The 23,370-nt window shown below is 37.5% G+C and overlaps 1 protein-coding gene across 2 annotated transcripts in view; it reads right to left on the reverse strand.

Annotated features, from left to right (window-relative positions):
* mid1 (midline 1) overlaps window positions 1-10,951 on the reverse strand; it is a 49,693-nt gene extending 38,742 nt beyond the window's left edge. Inside the window, exon 1 of one of the 2 annotated variants that reach the window (XM_038293448.1) lies at window positions 10,801-10,951. The gene's annotated coding sequence lies outside the window, so the exon portion shown is untranslated. Of the gene's footprint in view, window positions 1-3,884; window positions 4,022-10,800 lie in introns of those variants that run through there. The other variant, XM_038293447.1, reaches the window with a different exon arrangement.
* Between the last annotated feature and the right edge of the window lie 12,419 nt (window positions 10,952-23,370).

Below are 23,370 nucleotides of genomic sequence, written 5' to 3' on the forward strand. Positions count from 1 at the left end.
CTTTGATATAAAGTGAGGCTCTCTTACTGGTGAAATAGTGAAGCGGAGATTTAAAGCCATATTGCTGACATTCATTTTCACTATCTGATCCACAATCAAAGTGTGATAGATGCTTACACTGGTTGCATAGATGCTTGCACTGATAAAAAATGGTTAATATGGCAGGTTAAATTCTAAATCATAATGCACACATTTTTTCTTGCTATTAAATTCCTCTGATCCAATGATCAACATGGTGCGCTGCATAGAGCAAAACATTAATTGTGACATGTGAGAAAAGTGTGTAGATTGTTGTAAACATTTTAATACAGCTGTGATACGTGTGCGTAATCGTGGGTTATGGATACACTGGAAGATGTTCAAAATTAAAGTATTAAGAGGATTTTGTTTTCAGGGACCAGCAAGATTTCCTGCTCCATGATGATGACTTGATTGCAAACCGATTTGGATTCTCCCGAGCAGAGGTCACCCACCTGCTGGCTAGCATTTATAAATTACCGCATGTTGTCCGACGACAGTGTCTAACTTCACTTGCGCCACTTCCTCTGTTAATATGGTAAAGCCGTCCAGAGCGGCTACACATGATACAAATTAGCCAATAAGCTGTGTCAGTCTGGGTTGGCTTTTAAACACAGCAGGCAAACCTGTGGCAAGCCAGGCGATCAGAAAGAAGGAGAAAATAATGAGAAAAAGACAGCAGAGAAAGTGTGGACTTCTTGAAGAACCGCGGTGGACGGATGACAGAAAAGTGAAATGGAGTGCTGAAAGATGACCCTGCACATTTTTCAGTATGTTTGGTCTAACCTACTGCTGTAAAGCAGGATTCACCATGAACATAATCAAAAATAAATATCGATCAAGGCTCAAAATGAGCACCTTGATATGTACTTGAGAATGGCTTTGTGGCCATTTAAACCCAGGTTTAAAGCCTTGCAGGGCAGCCTAAAGCGCAAGAAAAAAATATAACAAACGGTCAGTTCAGGTGTTTTATAAAATATGTGAATCAGGGAATTGTCTATATATATGATCGATTTTTAATTTATTTTTTGAAAAGTCAATGTATAACGTGGAAGCATAAAAACCTGGTTTATGTTTAAATTAACAGATTATAATTAAAAATGTCTTTATTGATTTCCTTTATTCGGATCCTGCTGATTTTTAATTGGTTACCCCTGCTCTAGAGCTTTATTCTCAGATATATGTCCTGAGCTGGGCCCATGATTGTGGAGACTGACCTGATGGAGTTGACCATTCCTGATTGCCACAGGTGCTAAACAAATGGAAGTCAGTGTGTACAACTCCATTGTATAGAAAAGGTAAAGGAAGCTGGATGCAAGGTTCTAAGAAACACAATAAAATATGGCTAGCCAGCAGTCTGTGGTAAATATAGGGTTTTGCATGAATTTATAGATAAATGGTGACAAATATGTATTCAGGAGTAACCACAGTAAGTCTACAAGTTGCTCACAGACATGCCAGTTTCCCTGCCTGATCTAACCGAGATTAAAACTCAAGCCTAAGACTACAACAAAGAGGGACAAATCTTAGTAGTATAAATATTATATTTAATATTGGTGGAATATTGATGAAGCTTCATGCAGCCATCTATAAAGAGATTATATAATATATAATGTAATAATTTTTTTTATCATTTATCTTATAGATACTTATAGATATCGTATAGAGTGATGCTTATACTGATCTTTCACCTTTTTAAACTTTTTTAAACTCTGGTTGCTATGAACTCCAGAGTGGAGTTCATAGCAACCAGCTCTTACAGCACAAATTTCCCTGCAATGAACAATTATCGCTGTGCCTGAAGCCATTTTGAACATCCATTTTGAACATCAAAATAATTCTTTCCAATTATCAATAGGTCAGTGCTAAGCATAATACTGTCTGCCAGTGCTAAGCATAATACTGTCTGCCATTTTGGATAGCATTGTTAATATGATGTGTTACCATGTGCAATACTTTCTTTTTTCATAACTTTTGTAACTACTTTGGCTAACAAACATTAAAATTTCTCCTCCTCAGTTTCTAACTCAGTTAAAGAGCATTTTTTCAATCTCCTTTTTGTGGTTGCCATTGGAAACCATGAAATAACATTGATCAGCAGGCTCATATGAATACACAAATACACAAATTAAGGGCTTTAAGGTTGGCTTTTAGAGGGCAGAACAGGAGATTGACCCTTTTACTTAAAAAAGTAAAATTTTGATTTGGCCACACACTTGTATCATGGATTCCATGCATTGCTTAATGAACAAGGCCTCAGCACACTTGGGCTATGCAGCAGGATAATGATACAAACATCAGAAAGCCCTTATCCAAATGACAAAAAAATAACATTTAGAAGTGTCATTGTTAGATTCTATTGATTTGTTGTGGCATAACCTTAAATGAGCTATTCACATCTGAAACCCCTATGTTTAAAAAAAAAAAGTAACCTCACAATAAAGAGTAGGGCAAGATTTTTCCAAAGGCATAAAATACTTATTGCCTGTGGCAATTGCTGCTGCCAAGGGCGGCACAACAAGTTGATATGTTTCAGGTGGGATACATCTTTACCACAATGCCAGGTTGATATGAATTTTTAAAAACTGCATTTTTTTTTCATATGGGTTATCTCTGTCTGAAACTGACAGTAAACTCATGATATGAAACATGTGCATGTCACAAAAATGCCATGAGACACTTAAAGTAGTTGGTAGGTAATCAAATACTTTTTCACAACACTTTAGTAACAAATGCAAAATACTGTCTGCAGATAAGGTATCCTAAAAATAAAAACATTTTCTCTAAATTTAGTTGTACAAGGATGGCAAAAACAGGTGCTAAGTTTCTTAGGAGGGTAACTTCATGTTGTAAGTTGGCCATGTTGGTATGGGAAGGATTTTTGAAACTGCATTTTATATTGAAACAGGTTATCTTTGTGTGATGTTAAAAGGTAATTCATAATATGAAACCTGTAAATGTGAAGAAGGCAGTAGTAATAGATGTGGCAATCCCAAGCGACAGCAACATCAAGAAGAAAGAACACGAGAAGCTTGAGAAATACCAAGGGCTGAAAGAGGAGCTCGAAAAGATGTGGAAAGTAAGAGCAGCAGTGGTGCCAGTGGTAATTGGAGCACTGGGGGCTGTGACCCCCAAACTGGGAGAGTGGCCACAGCAGATTTCAGGTAAAACATCAGAGGTCTCTGTCCTGAAGAGCGCAGGCCTAGGAACAGCTAAGATTCTTCGCAGAACCCTCAAACTCCCAGGCCTCTGGTAGAGGACCCGAGCTTGAGGATGACACATACCACCCCACGAGGGGTGAAAAAACAGTTTTTATATATATATATATATATATATATATATATATATATATATATATATATATATATATATATATACCATTATCAATTAGGAAAATTTGTCCATACAATCATTCCAGACAAATGACTATTCATCCCAATCAAATGTGGCCATTGCTGCCTGAGGCAGCTCTCTTGATGATGGCTGGCATTAATTAGAAAAAGACCTGCAGAGGGCCGGGACTGCCCTCCTGTAAAGTGAGATAAGTAGATGAAGCAAACCAGGCCATAACACTGAACATTATGTAAACATCAATGATTGAAAAAAAAAGATGAGATGTGTTTTTTATGTTTAAGGTCATCTGAAAATCCATGTAACACAAAATAAAGAAATCAAAATTAAAATTCATAAATTATGCATTAATAGTACATAAAATACTCTTTAAATAACGATTTTTGAATTAATAGCCAAAACACTGTGTCATCATCTTCATAATAAGCTAAGTAAGGCTCAAGCAATTTAAAAAGAAGTGGAAAAAAATAAATATTCTTCAACCTGCCAGGATATAATCATTAAAATCAACTTACATGCTAGATTCCTTAGAAACCTTTGAGATATTTTTGAAGCACCAAGCAACCTCCCAATAAGAGCTCAGCTTTCAGTGGCACATTGATGAGAAAATAAACAAAACATACAGTAGCATCCCAGCTGCTCTGTTTTCCACACGCCCTCCCTTATTGCTGAATCTCCCCACCCAACCCCATTCCCGGCTGCATGCTCATGCAAGCATAAATCATGACCAGGAAGCGTCACGTCCACCAGGCCATTTCATGGATACGTTCTACATTAATGCACCCCCTTTGTGGGGTTGAGATGTTGCCCCTGACACCCCACCCACTCTCACAGCAAAAAGACAAAGACATAACAAATGGAGAGACAAAGTGGGGGGGTGCACAAACCTTGGGGACCACGTTTGATGAGTTTCTAACTACGTGCCCCAGCCTTGAACAGATGGGACCATGTCTCCAGGGCGGTGCTGCACCACTGCGTTTAGCACACACACCCATATACATCCTTTTAACCAACTTCTGCTTACCAAATAATGCTGTGCAGATCCTACCGTAGGTATGATGAACAACATAAAACAAGACATCTTTATAATATTATGCTTGGCATCAAACTGCTACGTAATCACAGTTACTAAAGTGAAAAGGTAAATATCTAATTGGGTTAGTATGTGCTCACAGGCATTAGGATGGTCTTTTTCAGTGGAAGAGCCGATCTAAGTGTGCATAATTATTTTCCTAACTAGAACACTCTTCTCTCTGCCAGAGTAAAATAAAAAAGATGAAAGCAAGGCGGTCGTCATTGTGGCAAAAGTTCAACTTTTTAATTGCTTTCATGCCCTGAGACATGCTGCCAACGACTGAGTAACACACAATCTGCTTCAACATCAGCCAAATAAATGAAAATGTTTTTGAAAAGTTAATTAATGCTCACAGCACTTTATCTTTAGTACAGGTAATGGAGTTGTTTGAAAGAAATGTAATAAATTGTAGAAAAATGTATTCATTGGGCACAGCAGCCTATGTCTGCACACATTAAGCTTGAGGTTAGCAGGCTAAATATGCAAGACGGGTGTGGGCAGTGACCTGGTATTGATCCTTCTCCCCCTTAGTAATGCACTGACTGTGAATGGGACACAGGAAAGTGTTATCTTGCATTAATGTAATTTTTCCCTTATTTTTTAGTAAACTATACTAACATATTCTCTTTTCATACATACAAGATCTTAGTTAATCTCAATTATATTTTTTTAAGGAAACCAATTACTTAAGAACATCTTTTTTTCCATACAGTGCCTTGTGAACGTATTCAGTGGTTTAGCATTTTAACATACATCACAAACCTAGATTACTTTTTATATCAAGGACCAATTCAATCTAGTGTACGATTAAAGAAATTAATATTTATTTATTGTAATTTGTATTTAAAATATACATCTAAAAATTTTCATTCATGTTTACCCCTGTTAGGGTTTATGTGCCTCACTATGTATGATAGCATTGCTAAAAGGGTCTCATATAAATCTTTTTTTATTTTACCATGTGTCATGTTAGGGATAAAGCAAATATTTGGAAGGTGGTGTTTTAGTCAGATTAAATCAAAACTTAACTTTTGTGCAGAATGCATTTGGCTGAAAATAAACACATCATTCAAAATGTTAAACATTTTTATTGCATCATGCTGGGCGGGTGATTTTCTTTACTATGGACAATGCATTGTTGGGAAGATGAATGGCACAATGATCTGGGACTAATCAAATCTCAAAACAACTATAGCTTTATATGTTATAGCATTACGTTTTAAAATACTTGTGCAAAATTTTCCAACAAACTGGCCTAAATAATAATTTCATTTTTGCAGTTATAGAACAAATCTTATAATAAAAAAAAAAAAAAAAAAAAAAAAAAAGAACAAGCAAAAAAATATGAATAGGGATCAAATAAAAATATCGTGGTGAAAATTAAAAATCATTGACCTTTTTCTAAAGAAGCAAGTTATACTGCACTTTAGGCTGAAAGAGATTGTGAAACACTTTACTGCAGAGTGCTTTCTCTCTTAAACAAATAAAGAGGTTTTGGGGAGAAAAAAAAAGTACTCTGCTATTTTAGGGCCACACCACAAACCGGTCGTCTGAAAGTCTTGACTTTTTTATGGAAAAGGAAAAAAAAAAAGTATCTACTTTTTCAAACGGTTTCAGTGAATGCCTGATGCATTTTTTTTCAGCTTGGATGACTTAGTAATTGCTTGCAGCTTGTGTAGGAATCTGTCTCAGAGAAAAAAATATTATGTCTTTATCAAAAATCTCCAACTAAAAACTGAGAACAAACATCATAAAAGGTAGCAGTGGTAAAGCTCTCTACCTCCCTCCACTCCATAGCTGCACAACCATAACCCACAGCCCTCATATGTCTTCTTACATTACAAGCAGCAGCAGCAGCAGCTTTGAAAGACAGGACCCATTCAACAAAGGCAGATAAGAAAATGTACTTTGTTTCTCCGGATGAAGGGTTTTCAGGCAATGCTGTACCTCCATCTCTGTTAAACATTACTCCGCCGCACTCAACCAAGATGTGCAGGAGTTGATTTGAACATCTGTTGTGGTGGGCTATGTTCACATGTGCAAGGAATCAGACAGAGCCAAATTCTGCAGCCCAGCTGTTTGGGTCACAGTCAGCTAAATTCCGGCTTTAGGAGGTTTTAAAACACAATTGGCTCAGGTTTATGCATGTTTACAGTGTAAGAAAAGTTGGATTAACACTATGGTTGATAAAACATAGAGACAATAGAAGCCTGTTGTTGTTGTAATCCGGGTATATTTAAGGGTTTTAAGAGTAAATTTTTTATCTCTATCTATGAATGTTTGCTTAAGGCTGCACAACTGCATATTCTCACTTGCTATCCAACAAAATGTCAATAAGGTATTTCTTTCCTCATTTCATAGAACACATTCCTGAACCTTGGCTACTAAAGCATGTTCTCATACATGGATGAAACCTTTTCTAATGCATTACCAATATTATGGCACTCAACTGCATTTCTTTGTCCAAAACTGGAAACAACTGATTCCATAAACCCATAAACTAAGACTTTGTTGAAGGAAACTTTGAGTATGTTTCAGCCCCTATTTGGTAGAAGTCTATCAGCAAGTCACAGCACCGTAACTTGCAAAATTTCACAGAATTATGAGAGTTTTATAACATCTATTCTCCTATTCAATCTCTAGGTAAACCTCCACATATTTTTTCCAATAATTTCTGGTTATGCAGTGTTAGGTTGGCTAACACCAGCATGAATGGAAAACCCCATCTGTCATCCTGTAAGCAGATTGTATGCTATTAGCCAGCAGGCTAACATTTAAATGTTAATGATGGCCAGTTTAAAATCAGCTTATGCATTTGCAGGCAAATTTATTTGACCCCACAGGAAAATAGGTCTAATTGTGAAATATGTAGCAGCTGTTTGCAATAAACATCACAAAGCAGGAAAAATGGCTTTTAAGAAAACTGAAGACAACCTTTTGTGCTTTTGGGTTTAAAGTAGTGGGTTTAACATGATTGAACACTCTTATTATTAATTGTATTCTAGGTGTTGATAAATAAGACAGCAATACATGTTAAATTTGGACAAAGGATTTTGATCTAAGTTTTATTTAACTATGCAAACTTTATTTGTGCAGTTTGATTGATGCAAATATCTAAGCAATTTTAATTGCTGCCAAAAATGACAAAGGATTCAATATTTTTCATGGCACCTGGGCGATATGGCTTAAAAATCTAATCTCTGATTTTTTTTCTACCAAGTCCAATTTTTTTTTTTCTTCTCTAAAGTTTTATAATAAAAATGCAAATTACGTATATTGTGCTCAAGCTCTTAAAAATTCATGTAAACAATCATATTTTATGACAAACAATGAAAATGTAATAGACCAAATATTGATAGTGATATTATAGGGTGAGCTAGTTTATCAGTTATAAGTACACATATATGAACAAAATTTGTCACTCTGGGCTATTCAAGCCCAGGTAGTGGACTGGGGAATCTAATTTCTCAAAAATGTATCTTTGTAAAAAAGAATTTGATTAATCAATAAAAAAAATAAAAAATAAAAATAAAAAAAACTAGCACCAGTACTCTTTCATCACCCAAAGTAGTTATTTTTAAACTGCATTAGCATGTTGGATAATACTACAATAATAACTACCTCAGGAAATTCTAACATACTGTTTGACATCAAATTTGCACCACAGCTTAGCAACAACTCAGTCAATTGATATAAATAAAGCAAAGCAAAATGCAAACATAGCGATTTTACACAAGAAATACACCCTAAATGTAAGAAGAAAGGAATTTTGATCGAAACAAACCAATATTCAGATCAGTATTTAGAATGAATCATGATTATTTTTTTGTGCAAATAAGTATTTATCAATAGTTTTTACTAGGTGTCCTATTAACAAAGTATGATTGTAAAGAATGACATGATTTCCAAAAGCAAAAGTACGTCCATAAATATAACCTACTTTTGTAGGTTATATTTATTTTTGTTAAATATATTACTACTTTTGTTAAATATATTAATAGCAATTGTTGCAGCTGCAATTTTAAAGTCCTTTATATTCCAGTCACAATAATCTAGAAGGGATGTAAATTTAACATAAGGTATAAGATTTCTGAAAGAGTACAAAAAAAATAAAAAGGATGAACTGAAAATAATAACCAATTAGTAATTAATTTACCGGTACCTTAATGCTCTAAACAAGCTAACAATTCAAGAATTCTCAGCTGAAGAGAAACCATTCTGAAACTTGTTGAAAATTTACTAAAGAATATCTAAATAAACCAGTGTAATAGGTGCATGCAGTCTGGTAAGATGAACATATATCTTTAGTCCTTAGATGTTTGTGCGGTCATCATGTTTGAAGGGAGAATACCACACACTGCTCTGAGGAAACCTTAACATTAATTTGAAGTTTGAAAATAGGTTGATCCTGGTTGAGCCTTAATTAAAACATTTAATTCATGAAAAATGTATAATAATAATCAAACTTTATTGATCTCACATTGGAAAAATTTACCTCTGCATTAAACTCATCCCCTTTGGGAGCTGTGGGCTGCCATTGTGTGGTGCCCGGTGAGCAGTGTGGGGTTAAGGGTCTTGCTCAGGGACCCAGAGTGCAGGCTGTGGGGATCGAACCAGGTACTTGCAACCTTTTCATCGCACAAGCGCTCTAACTGCTGCTCTAATCACACTCCCCTCCTATATAAAAAACATAAATACTTAAAGGAACCCAGCCAAGGAAACTCATCATTGATTTCAAATAATCTAAGTAAGATTTCCACAATAGTCCAGCTAACTACCTGAGTTATGACAGGTTGAAGGTCTATGGAAATAAGTGAAATTCAAATTGCAAATAAAAATACCTAGGATCCTCAAGATTTTAGTACAGTTTGTGCTAACAATGAGTCTATCTACCTAAGTTATATTGAGGTTTTCATTAGCATACCTACAAACTATTCAATAGTGTACTGTAAGCTTATTCCACATTTCAATCTAATGTCTTGCCCATAACTCCATATTCACTTTCCTTAGATTTTCTTTTTTGTATACATGCATGCAATGCAATGCATCATTTTAATTGTCATCATGGTCCAGTATGAATTTGATGTCAGTGGTCCTATTAGGGAGCTTGGTCAGCCAGACTGTTGTATACACGGTGCGAGTCAGTCTGGCTGACCAGGCTACCTATTAGGAGCATTTCATTCAAGAATAAAAATATGTACTGTATGTGTTCATTACTTATGTAACCTGATGTGTCTATCTTAATAAAAAAGCAATACTTTGTTATATACTTTGTTATGCATTGAACTCCTCCATATATAGCTTTTGCATGTAAAGTGGATTGAGCTGACCAATCTTGACCTTGCACCTTTTCACAATAAAGACTTGCTTCTTCTGCATATTTAGACTTTATAGTCCCAAAACCTTACTGTGCACATGCAAACATAATTAAGACACCTTTTTTATTGTGCTACCATTGGCTGACATAATGGGATGTAGCAACATCTCTGGCAAAAAACCCACAGTTGCTAACGAAACTGGCAATGAGGCTGCGGCGGATATAGGGTTGTGGAAAACAGAGAAAAGTGATGAAAGCAATTAAGAGATGTTGTCATCCAGATTGCTCAAGGACTGAAATAATCAGTTTATAATACAGTATTTAAAGAATGTTAATAACACAGGAAGGAAAAAAATATACCACTGAAGCAAAATAGTTTCTGCTTAGTCTTTCCGGAACTGTGATTAAAAATTCCCAAAGTTTACCATATGGGGAAAAAAAACAAACAGAAAATCCTAACGAGGTATCCAAGTTTCCATGTCCAGACTTTGCTAGAGCAAGATTCCTTAGCTTTAGCAAACATTAAAACAAAAACAGAGTGAGAACATTTGTGCTTATTCAGACACATAAACGTTTCTAACTGTGAGAGTAAAATGATACCTTTTTGACAGATTAATAATTCTACCAGCGGCTGTTTTATGAGGAAGATGACATATCAGAGCTCCTCAGCTGTGCTGTCACCTAAAGTTATGCATTTTAAAATAGGGATATTTTGTGAAAAGAATCTTGCTCTTGTTCTAAAAGCTGATTTATTCTTTCCGCCCTCCTCTCCATCCTCTACATGTGCCCATTCATGCAGACTGCAACATGCCTAATTCAGTGGTAGAAATTATCAGCATTCAGGAAACAGGTTCAATTGTACCCGGACATTATTGATTCTAAAATCAATAATGTCTTTTTCAGTAAGACTTGGGAATTTCCTACTGCTCACCCTGAAATGATTATCTTTCTACTTAATTCAACTAAATAAAAATCCAAGAGTCCCTCTTGGATTTTGATTTAGTCAGACCAACAGAAATGCTTTTTGATCAGATCTTACCTGTTTCCCCATGGCTGTAATGGATGTACGCTCTTTGGTGAAAAATGAAAAGTAGAGAAATATTTTCAGACAGCTGGCTATTTCCCTAAGGAGGAAGACAGAGAGGACTGAAAGGTGCTCTTGTCGACATACACTCCTTTTTACTAGGGTGTGTATTCGCAAATACCTCTCTGAGACCCACATGCACACACAGCCTGTCATCTGCTTTACAGGTTTATACAGGATCACGGAAGGCTCCAAAGAGGAGTACTTAACCCTTTGAAAAGCTACCACTGAAAGGATCAAGTTTTATTCCATAAAATTATGAGAAAAGGCAGAAAATCCACTCTGTCAGTGATGGGGCAAAGCTAAACTATTCCAAGGAGTTTGTTCTTGCAAAAGTCTAAGATGGAGCCTGACATCAGATAGTGCTGATAGAGGGTGTATTTTAGTGCCACTGTTGCCTCTTTAGTGTATCCAAGCAGAGACAGAAACAATCAAGAGGAGAAAAGGGAAAGGGAGGGTGGGGAACAGGGGTGTCTTAATGTTAAGCATGCAATATTTTTGTTTCTCTTGCTCCTTTAAGAATTCTTCCTTTGAGATAAATGAGTCATTGTGAAAACAATTTCTTACTTGTAACAATGAGATCATATTTGAGGAATTGGGTGTGCATCTCTCAAGTAAAAGATTTAGGTGTTTTAGCCAAAACTACATTTATTTGAGTGCAGTATATGCAAAGAGCTCCGGCAAAACACAATCACTCTGTGGTATATCACCTAAAGTTTCAAAGGAAAACAACAAAACCTGGTCAATCCTACTGTAACTGTGGCTGTACATGGCTATTACTTTTAAAGCGGGGACAAAGCAAGAAAACTGATTTGAAAGGTCTGGAAACAGACGGTGTCAGCTTGCGTGAGATTAGATGCACAGGAAGGTTGCAGATAAGAAGAATGTCTAAGTGGTTAAGAGGTTATTTTAGATTAGATAATTTAAGCCACTTTATTTCTTAGTAATGCAGCAGCGTATGCCTAAGGGACAAAAACTCTTGAGCTCTTGAGAAAGAATAATTGCTCAGGATAGATATCTGTCTGAGCAGGCATACGACATCCTCTTTAACCTTGATTTAGGTTGCTGTTGCAAAGAAGAAATGAGCCACCTTGAAGTAGCTCTGTTTGACACTAAATTTCTAACCAACTTTAGATGCCCTTGAACATTTCTGAGAGTTAGTACTATAAAGAGGTATTAAACTTTACTTTATGTCATTCATAATATTCAGTGTAGGTGTGCACATGGACAAAATTTCTCTGTAAATTGTCCAGATAATGACAACTAGATGTATAATTTCCTTAAGGTTTGCAGATTATTAGGTTCTCATCTCTACTGCAAGTATAAATGCTTGAAATTAGACACTTTTAATGTTTTTCTTTTTATGTTTTCTCCTCCTATGTTTCATTATTGCAGATTGAATTACATGGTTTGCAAACAAACACTTGTCTGTGCAATAAACCTTTACTTTGAGATAGTGAGATCTAAGCTTAGTTACCCTTAGCTACTGCCATAATGTTTTCATGTTGCCACACATGTAAGAAAGAAAACATGTCTTAAATCAATATTTCCCTTTTGATATGTGTGTCTTTTAATGAATATTACAATATTCACAGAGTTTAAAAATATAAGGGCAATGCAACCTTCTTTTTACTCTCCTGTCATGGACTTTTTTCCTTTTTTCTATTCAATATTTGCCTGACTATTGGGGAATTAGAGTTCAACTATGTATACATTGGCTTTAAGATCCCCAAGTGGTTAAATGATTACTAGCTGAGTCCTTAAGAAAACAGTTCAGCTCCTTTGCCTCAGTCATTTTGATGTTTTTTTGCCTGTCAAGGTGAAAGAAGCATCATTAAAGAAGACAGACTGAGTGCTCAGCATGGGAAACGCACATTGGGTGAATTTATTATTAGGTAAAAGGTGGAATATTTGTGTATCATTTAAAGCTACAGTGTGTAATAATTATGGGCTATACAGTCAGAAATGTAATATGTTATACCTAACTATGTTATTTATCATCATCTACGAGCTCAGCCTCTTAACCTTAATATTTGCGTTGCCTTAGAATTCGTTATTTATAACTACATAGGAGCGGGTCTCGCAGCCATGGAGGCAGACATCTTTGCGCTACGGCAGCGCAGAGCCAACAAACTAGCGATTGCGAGATCGCCCATTACGCTCGAAAGTAACTATGGCAAGTTGAGAGAGATGAACTGAAACGGTAATGAACACACAGACTAATGAAATACTATCTGCAAAATTATCTATGTAAACAAACCTCATCACTTGAGAAGGTAGGTGATGCGGATGTCGTGGAAGACATTTTGTCCCGTAACACTCGCCGTACTGTTGGGGGGGAGAAGCGGTGGGGGGGAGATGTTCATGTTGCTGCGGTCTGCAGTCTGGACGTTAGATGTCGCTGAAAATTACACACTGTAGCTTTAAGTAAATTCTTAGGAACTGGTGCATACATGTCAGATGTATGGCATCTCCAGAAAACTCACGGGCCAGTATTGCTTAGTTTGAGATCACGTTGTTCTTGCTACAGAATGACATGCATAGAAAACCGCTGATGGAAATATACTTATAAAGGCCACTTACATTTGTAAGGGAATTATGTAGTATAGAAGTCTGACAGGGGCATATCCTTCCAATTTCAAGGCAGTTATATAATAATTGTGCGCTAATCAACCAAAAGATAAAGTTATACTTCTCTCTGAACTTCCTTCCTCTTACTTTCTACCATTGCTTTCATTGTCAGACTTGTAATGTTTGTCTTTTAGTTCTCCTCCCTATAAAAATTAGTTCATAATAGGTGGGAATAGTTTCTGGCTGGAATTTGACTGTTCTTTTAAAAAAAGGTCTTGTTTCTTTTGGCTAAATATATTTAAAAAAAACTCCAAATTGAGTTGACAAAGTGAAACAACGGTTATAGTCAAATCTTTTGACTAGTAATGAAGCACTTTAAGAGCTCCATGAAAAAACTAACCTACTCTTTAATCTGAACGAGAACAGTTGAATTTGTTTTTACAACTGTAAGGTTTCATTTGCTTTGTAAAAAAAAAAAAAAAAAAAGGAGTGCTTTTTTTTTTTTTAAGAGAATATATTTACATCATCACATATAATTTTTTCCAGAGATGCACAGTTGTTATAGGCCATGTTTAAAGTGACCAGAAAAAGCTGCTGAATGCAATGGAAAGGGGCTTTTTACACACCTGTGGAGGTGGGATGATTACACCTTTATAGTTCCTTTGAGCAAACTAGAGTTGGATGACCTAAGCAAATTTCCAGCAAAAAGCAGCCAAACCCCAGATTAGCTCACCACATGCGGATGTCAAGAGGCTTCAAACATTTAGAGCAGATGTGCACTATCAACCCCAAGAAGAAAAAAAAGAAGGTCTGTGGGAAACATCTATTATCTATAGTTTCACGGCAGAGCCATGTGAACAGGCAAAAATAGAAAGGGCAGAAAGTGGAAAATAGACTAAATGAACCGGACATCAGTGCTTTAAGTGTGAGATTGTGTTTCACACTGCTGGAGATTATTAAATGTGTTTAGTTTATCTGCTTATATGACCCCCACAAATGCTCTTCAGAGTTACTCCAAAGAAAGTAGGAGACTATACCTTAAGGGAAGAAATTAATTTTCTGGAAAATCTTCAGTCTGATATCTGATGAAAATTTCTTCAGAGCATAATATCACAAAAAATAAATAAATAAATAAAATTCCACATGCATTACAATTCAATCAATAATGTCATTAAGAAGGAACATTTTGCAATTTTACGAGATCGACATATCTTTTGATTGTCATGATGTTTCAGAAAATGTACAGCGCCTTGCTAGTTCGGAACTTTTGTCAGTTAATATTTTGTAACTGATTTTAACCACAGGCTTTGATTATCGTAAGGATTTTTGTAATTTTCAGACCCATCAGTCTCCGCCAAGTGACGTCAATTGTTTACATCAGGCGAAGTAAACTGCGCCTTTTCCACCTAAAATGGTGTCTTAGCAACAAATGTCACGTGACTGGCGGGGCCGATTTTCCTAAATCCGCCCCTGTTTTCAGGCTTATGTTAACTGTAATGACTTATCTTGGACAGGCTGCTATGTAAACGGGCCTTTAGTCCTTCGTTTAGCTATGCTGCGGTTGTTTACACTATGCCTTTTCCACCTAATATGGCGTCCTAGCAACAAAAGTCACGTGACTGGCGAAGACCGATTGAATCAAAGTTAAAGTTGAAGTTTTAGGTGATTTTAAAATCTCTTCAGCTTAAAGTCTATAGCAGTAAGTAGCAGTTAAGAAAAACATTACTTCAAACCATCCCACCACCCTAGGGTGGCCAGATGTCCGGCTTTAGGGCGGACAGTCCGGATTTTCATTGCACTGTCCGGCGTCCGGCGCTGCACCCAGCCGGACGTGTATTTGTCCTCCTTTACCCCCAGATTCCGCATACTCCGTCAGCGCTCCGCCCCGCTCACGTACGGAGTACTTGTCTGTCATGTAAATCAATGAGAGCTATTCCACATCCTCCGCTCGTCACCGCCCACGTACGTCTTCTCCGTCCTTCACCGTCAAAATACGGAGCTGAGCTATTTTTTGCTCCTCTCCGGTCCGTCCAGATCAAGACCCGCTATTGCAATCGCAACAAACAGAAAAAAGAATGTAGAGAAGACCCGGTTTGTCAAATTAAATTATAGTAAAAACAGGTCGGTATCTAGAAATTAGAGCATAGTTTGTATATATTCCCAAAAACTAAGAGCAATTAATTAAATAATTGGATGCAGACTATTGGTGCTTCAACAGACCAGGAAGAAGTTGTGAGATTCTAGAGTGAATCTCACAACTTTAAAAGAAAATTCTTATTGCAGGAATGGATGAAGAGATGATGAGTTTGGAAGCAGAGAATAAACAGAGTTCATACAAACTATGTATGATCCTAGTTATCCCTGTTACAAAAATCCACAACAGAAAGAAAATATTTGGGCAGAAACTGAACATCTGCTGGATGATGATGGGGATTTTTTTAATATGTCAGATTAAATTAAGCGTTCACAGGTTTTATACAGGAATGAGGAACTCTAATTTAATGCTCTTTTAATGCTATTAGAAATAATTTTAATGCCATCAACAAGTATCATGTACACAAGTTATTAGTTTACATGAAATAAGGAGCTGTAAGCACAGTTCCATGACTCAAGTTTATATATATATATATATATATATATATATATATATATATATATATATATATATATATATATATATATATATATATATATATATATATATATATATATATAGATATATATATATAGATAGATATATAGATAGATATATATAGATAGATATATAGATAGATATATATAGATAGATATGGATAGATAGAGAACATGGTGAAATCATCTTTACTCTCGACAGGCTGCAGCCATGTCATGAATTCCTCTTTTCCAGCCACTTTTTGCAGTTTGCATTGTCCTATTCTCTAGCTCTTTCTCGAGCTTCTTTTCCAAACAACTGCTTTATGATCAATTGCAGCAGTTCTGCGCAAATTAATTGTGTTAAAAAATGGTCCCTTTTTAAACACCACAATGTATTAAATAAATACAAATGCTGGGAACCAATTCTTTTTTACATTTCTTTAATATTTTGTTCTATTCAGCTACACAAGCATCCTCTTTAAACTACTAAGAATTGTGCTATAAATGTGACTTTACCCGATTCTTATGTACACCTTAGTAATTTATTGATATGCCACACAATGTCCTCCTTTTTGGTGCTATAGAAATGGCCACCCTACACCACCCCCAAAAACACCAGCATGGTAATGACAGGCAAAGGCTTGGGATCTGTAAACTAGCTTAAGATTCAGAGCTTAAGTTGAAGCTAAGGTGAGTAATTTTTACCTTCATCTAAATTTGCAGTCAAACTGAATGCAAAACCTGTGAGAATTTGGCCACTTTTTATCTGCTTTTGCTTGCCTTAATATGTTACATGTTTGGCCAGCGAAAGCACAGAAGGCAAATAAAGCCAGTTGGGGAAAGCTTCCTACATCAAAGAGTCTGCTGATTGTTGGTTTCACCTTACCATGGCGGACATGTATTTACAAAGTGACTGGAAGTGTTCTTTACTCTACGAAGCCATAAAATCGCTTTTGGTGTTCCTTGGTTCACCAGATTCCCAGAGACGGGACGAGTATGGGGAATATCACCACCTCTTCCAGAGACTACATGTCGAGGAACGTCACTTTCAGTGGTACTTCCCCCTATCCATGACCCAGTTTAGGTCTCTGCTGTCCCACACTGGGGGACGAATCACCTAGACAACAGAGTGTTAGGTGAGGGCATTATGGAGCTCAGATAGGAGCATCGTGAAATTAGTGCAAGAACACTGGCAGAGAAAAAACAGACTCTGTGGAACTATGGAACCACAGCGGGAGATCGGAGGATGCCTCTGAGGAATTAGTGCACTAAAGAGGGAGGCTGTTGGGGCTAGTTATAGAAGCTAATTATGGTGGAACAAAGGAGCAAAGGGGCAAATCGGATAAGTCTACCAGGAAGACATAAAACTGAGACTGGGTTAGAGACTTTGGCTGCCCAGCTGTAGGACAGTGGTACATCTGAGAAGCCAGCCTGGGAGGCAGAGCGAGGAGAGGCTACAGCTGGCTGGAGTTAGCCTCTTGGCTAAGAGACACTGCATGAAAAGTGGGATTTTCGTCAATATGCGGCACTGTAGATTGTCGTGGAACTTCAGGTTAGCGGCAGTTTACAACAATTTGCAGGCTTCGCCGAAAACTCCCGTAAATTGTCAGATATTGACGGGGACTACGTTCAGACCGGACGCTGCAAAAGCAGCAAAATCGCGTCTGCTGCTTCATTTTTACTGCTTGTACCAGTAGTTCTGACGCGCGGCTGAAGCAGCTTTACTGCTCTTGCTGCTCTTGCTGCGTGGTGCAAAAGTGGCTTTGACGCGCGTTGGGCGGAGCTTCACTATCCTTTCTCTGCCTTGCAGCTATATTTGCTGTGATCAGTGGGAATAAAGTAGTTTTAATATGTTTTTAAGTGAGAAAATACACCTGAAAACTTAATCAGTGCAGTCAGTTCATCCAGATTACAATCCTGTCTCCCAATGTTATTTCTGTCGGAGCCGCTCAGACCCCCACATACCGGCGGTGCGCCGACAGAAGGAAGCCCTTCAACAGTAGCCTCTGGACGGGTCGCCTCCTCGCGGTTTACCGCGGCGGCTGGTAGGTGTTTTTCATCTAAATAATCCGATCTGCAGGCACCAGAATAATAAAAGCCAACATATTCTGCCGGCAGATGTATATATTTTAAGTTAATGATGCGTTAATAAACTGTTTAAGAGGAGTAATCAGAGCGGTCTGTGTCATCAGCGCTGTGTCTCTCTCCCAGCCAGCTCCCAGATCAGCTTCTCTGATTGGTTGACGCGGCGCGTCGAGCTGCAAAAATTCAATTTTTCCATCTCGAGCAGCAACGCGTTTGCGGCGTGTCACGCGCGTCAGATGCCAAAACGCGCCCGACACGCTGCTTCAGCTGCTCAGACGCGCTGCGCTTGCTGCTCGAAACGCGCCGCGGGACCTTTTGCTGCGCCTTGACGCGCGTCAACCATTGACTTTGCATGTAAACTCGCTGCTTCTGTCGCGCCAGCTGCCCCCGGTGTGAACGCAACATTAGGCAGTGTTCCCCCCATGCCTCCCCCCCATGGAATTCTAGGGGAGGCTTTAACATGTAAATGAACATGCTGTGAGCTGTACAAATGCAAACCAGGGTTGCAGGGGGGGTTTTACCCCAAGTGACATCTTTCTGGGTAAGAAATTCTCTGATACAAAGAGATCAGGCTTAGTATAGCCTCTCACATTTTAGCTTGAATTGATTTATTTAATTAAAGTATAGAGACCAAAACAGATCTTTAGCTGACAGAGCAATACATTTAGAGCAGTAATTATAAAAAAAAAAAAAAAATTGCATTTAAGATAAAAAATAAAATGTTGTCTGTCAATATGCTCAATTCACAATTACTTAAGTGGAAAAGTTTCAAGAAATGAGTCTGAGATGATTCACTTTATAACATGGCGCATTATCCTGTTGGAAGTAGCCATGAGAAGATTGGTACACTGTGGTCATAAGGTTCGGCCAGGTCAAGATCCGCAATTGCAATCGCACCAAACAAGAAAAAGAACATCGACAAATTCCGGTTCGTCAAATTAAAATATAGCAGCAACAGATCGGTGACTAGAAATTATAGCACAATTCTTATATATATATATATATATATAAAAAAAAAAACTAACACCGTTTATTTAAATGATTGGATCCAAACTATTGGTTATTCACCAACGAGGAAGCAGATTTCTCATCTCCATCAAAATATTTATTTTATACCGAGGGACTTAAACTTTAATCAAATCCATTCAAAAGAAACTTCTTATTACAGGAATGAAAAGAGATGCTGAGTTTGGAAGTAGTGAACAAGTTCATTAAAAAAAAGCAGTTTTGAATTATCCTTATCCCCGTTACAAAAATCTACAAAAATATATATATATATATTTGGGCAGAAACTGAACATATGCTGGATGATGGTGGGATTTTTTTAATATGTCATATTAAATTAAGCGCTCACGGGGTTCATACAGGAATGAGTGACTCTAATTTAATGCTATTTTAATGCTATTTGAAATGATTTTAATGCCATCAACAAGAACCATGTACACAAGTTATTAGTGTACATGAAATATGAAGGAGCTGCAAGCAGAGTTCCATGACTCCTGTATGTATGTAAACACACACACACACACATATATACGTATATATATATCCTCTAGCTTTTTCTCCGCCTGGAGCGATATAATATATCTGACGAAATTGTTTTTATAAGCATTTTTTATTAAAGAATTATAAATACTTCGATAAACATATTTAAATAATTTTAGTGCCAATTAAGGCCTTGATTAAAAAAAAAAAAAAAAAATGAATTTTTAATTATTTTTATTGATCCGTGGACACCCTGGTTCATCTCGCGCATGCTCTGTACGATCTGCAAGAAACTCAGAGCGGCGGGGCTGGATCCACAGTGGAGGATGTATGCTTTGCTTTGTGCAGCGGTCTGGAGCTTCTGGATTTCGGGGTAAAACTCCTCTTGGACGCGATGGCGACTCTGCATCGAACAAGACGAACTCAAAGAAGAGATGCTAGCGGTAAATATATGTTCGATTACTGCCTGCTAAGCTAAAAGCGTCCTAGCCTGAGCTACGGCTAATAGCGGCTAATAGTAGCCTTGCAAGAACAAGCTTTATTAAAGTGTATTTTTTGTGATTTACAGGTAGCAGTACGCCGTCTTAACAACTCGGAGACTAATTGCAGGCGCTATGAACCGGAGCAAGGGTAAGATTTAAAGAATATGCTTTCATTCTGCGGTAAAAGGCAATGGATACAGATAGATACCGATCATAGCTTTACATTTTGTTTTCACAGACCTCCCATCTCGGCAAGTCCAGATTTGCACGATGTTGATAAAGACGACATTGTGTGTAAGTGACTTGTTTTAATGTTTTCTCCTTCCTTGTTACTGTGACTTGCGTTTGATTTTTTATTCATACCACTCTCATTTAATTGTTTTCCAGCTGCCTGTGAGACGTATTTTCAGACGGTACAAAGGAGCTTCAGATATACGCAGCCAGCCACACGCTGCGTGCGGAGGCAATCTGCTCGGAGTCGGGCCAGAAGAAAGAGGGTAAGACTTTATTTGGTGACTATTTTTCAGGTGCATTAATAGATGTGTTGTGTCCATACGCAGTGCGCTGATTCATTGTTTTTTTTTTTTCAGCTGCTGAAAGCGAGGCAGAGTGTGCTAGCAGATGAGGAAGTGGAACTCTGGAAGTCCGCCTTCCTCGGCGGTGTCTCTGGATGGATTGTACGGTCGCCGCCATTCCGTAGGCCGGATCTCACTGAACTCTGTGTTAAGCTGCAGTCCCGGTTAGAAGCGATGCCGAAGTACAGGGCCACGCACACTAGGCGTCTGCACATCGGACCTGCCTCGGAGGGAATGCTGCCAGTTACCTCCAACCCGGAGGAAGCAAACGGACCGTTCACGGAGTTTTAATTTTTAGAAACGCATGTGTTTGGATATGCGTTGTATATAGTTGTGTGTGTTTTAATAAAGCTCTTTCTTTGCATAAACAGCTTCCTGGCAAATCTTCATTTCGTGGATTCATGTCCTTGATGGTAGCATAATAATTGTGTAGTAGTGTAGGATAACATAAATACACACCATATGAATGAATAGATATATGAATGAATAAATATATGAATGAATAAATATATATATATATATATATATATATGAATAAATATATATATGTAAATTTATATGTAAATATATATATATGCCAACCAATCACGAGCGACTTTACTTGTTTAAAAAGAAGTGGTTCCGTCCAATACAGAGCGATTTTACTTGTTTGAGAATAGTGGTTTCAGCCAATACTGAGAAGGTTATTCAAGCCAGACCTGGCCAGCCGCGCGGGTTTGCTGCATTCATATGCTAATTAGGGCCATTAGTACAGCTGATCGCTCTCCACATACGTCATGGTACGTTTTCGACAATTTGTGGCACGACAAACGCGGACAAGCACGGGTTGCAAATTGTCGGAAACTGACGAAAATCAGGCAGATCTGCGGGAGTTTACGGGGGTTTACGGGGACGAAAATCTCACTTTTCATGCAGTGAGATCGTATCCCTCTCAGCTGGAGCAATCGATAAATGCTGTCTGAAGTTACATGTAACTGTCAAAGGATGGCTGCTTTGGCATTGTTGTAAGACATCGCCAGTCGAAGAAGTCAGATATGAGCATGATTTCACAACTTATGCTTCTTTGCTTGCACTGATGATAAATTCTTAGTCTTCCAGGTCATGGCAGATACTAAACAGGCTCAAACTGGAAGACAACTGGACTGTCGCTCACTTTTTGTCTGAAGAAGCTTCAACGCTTATCCAGGAGTCTATCAGTTCTGGTGCAAGATAAGACAAGTCTGGTTTGCTTTCACTATAAGCCTGTTTTGTGGCTGCATTGCTCATTAAACAGTTTAGATTGCCCAGAGGAAATTACTTAGGAGTTCTATACTAAACTGACCCAGCATTACAAAGGGAAAACCACAAAGAACTATGTATTAATGGTGCAAGTTTTTTTTCCCTATTCCAAGGTTCCTTGCCACAAAAAAATTTGAGAGCGGGCTGCGTGACAGGTTGGGAAATTTACAGTTGGTCCATGTTGTGTGATGCTTGCCTAATGGGATAAAATTTAGAGACAGTCTAATTATACTGTCCCTAAAAAAAAGAGCAGACTAAGGTAAGGTAAACTTTATTAACTTAGCAGACCTTGTATCTTTCCTCTTGCTTTTTTCCTCTTTCTGCCCATCTCTGGAAACATCGAGTTTTGGCACTGGCTGCTTTTACTCATTACTGGGTTTATTATTAAACCCAGCATACTGGTTCAAACCTAACCCAACCTTTTTGTGTTAAGGCCAGCCAGGAAAACTTAGTTCATATTTGACCTAGGACTGATCATTAAAGGAACCTAAACTGGGCCATTTTTAAACTGCTACCAATAGAGAAGACAGACCTCAATGCTGAAATTTTTTAATACATCTGTAGGGTGCTGGCTTAATAGGTCTACAAGATACTGCTGTTAGACAACATTTTTCAAAAGCTGCTTCTCTTTGCTGGTTAAACCTCAATTTTTCTTGATGCTTTGCAAGTCAGTTTTGAGTAAGTGATGTTGCTCCTACTTATTTTTGTGTTGAATGGTGGTGTTATGTATTAATGCCTGTGTATCGCATTCCAAATGTTACATTATTACTATATGGCAGTTTAATCAGCACTATGTAGAGAACTGGGGCTTTTTTATGCTTTTAACTTGAATCCATGATTGGAAATCAACTCAACCTTTATGAGCTACATACCTCAACAAACCTGAAAAGGAAAAGATGTCAAATTATGATATGTGCCCTTTAAAAATGAGAAGATGAATTAAACAGTCTGAACTTCTGCAACTGACCTTTATCTACTTTGCCTCCAATAAGAAGAATGTTGTAGTTAATGTTGCCTGCTCTCATCATTTTTTATATATTGATTCAATTCCACCATATGGCTGTGTGAATTATATTGTCACATAACATATGCTGTGAAAAATCATATTTTAGAGGATATGCTTAATGTTTGCTAAATGACATGCTGACAGTCATAACCAAGATAAAGTGAGAATCAGTATGTTCACGGATGTACCATAAAACAAGGATGATAGCAACAAGCTGAGGGAGGAAAACATGTGGTTGCTGAAAGTTTTGGGTGTCGCATGGAAGTAATTTCTCAGTCACTTAGTTTGGTGCTTGTTGTGCAAGTCTGAGGAACAAAGCTGTTTGTTGAAAGCTGCCTCATGGTGTCCTCAAGTGTCCCACTGATGTAATCCAAACAGCCAATCACTAGCTGTTCCGCCTTGCCAAGGAACTAACAAAGAAAAAAAAAAA

This window comes from Cyprinodon tularosa, unplaced genomic scaffold (assembly GCF_016077235.1).
Source record: "Cyprinodon tularosa strain WSP-4 unplaced genomic scaffold, ASM1607723v1 ctg326, whole genome shotgun sequence".
Lineage (NCBI taxonomy): Eukaryota > Metazoa > Chordata > Actinopteri > Cyprinodontiformes > Cyprinodontidae > Cyprinodon > Cyprinodon tularosa.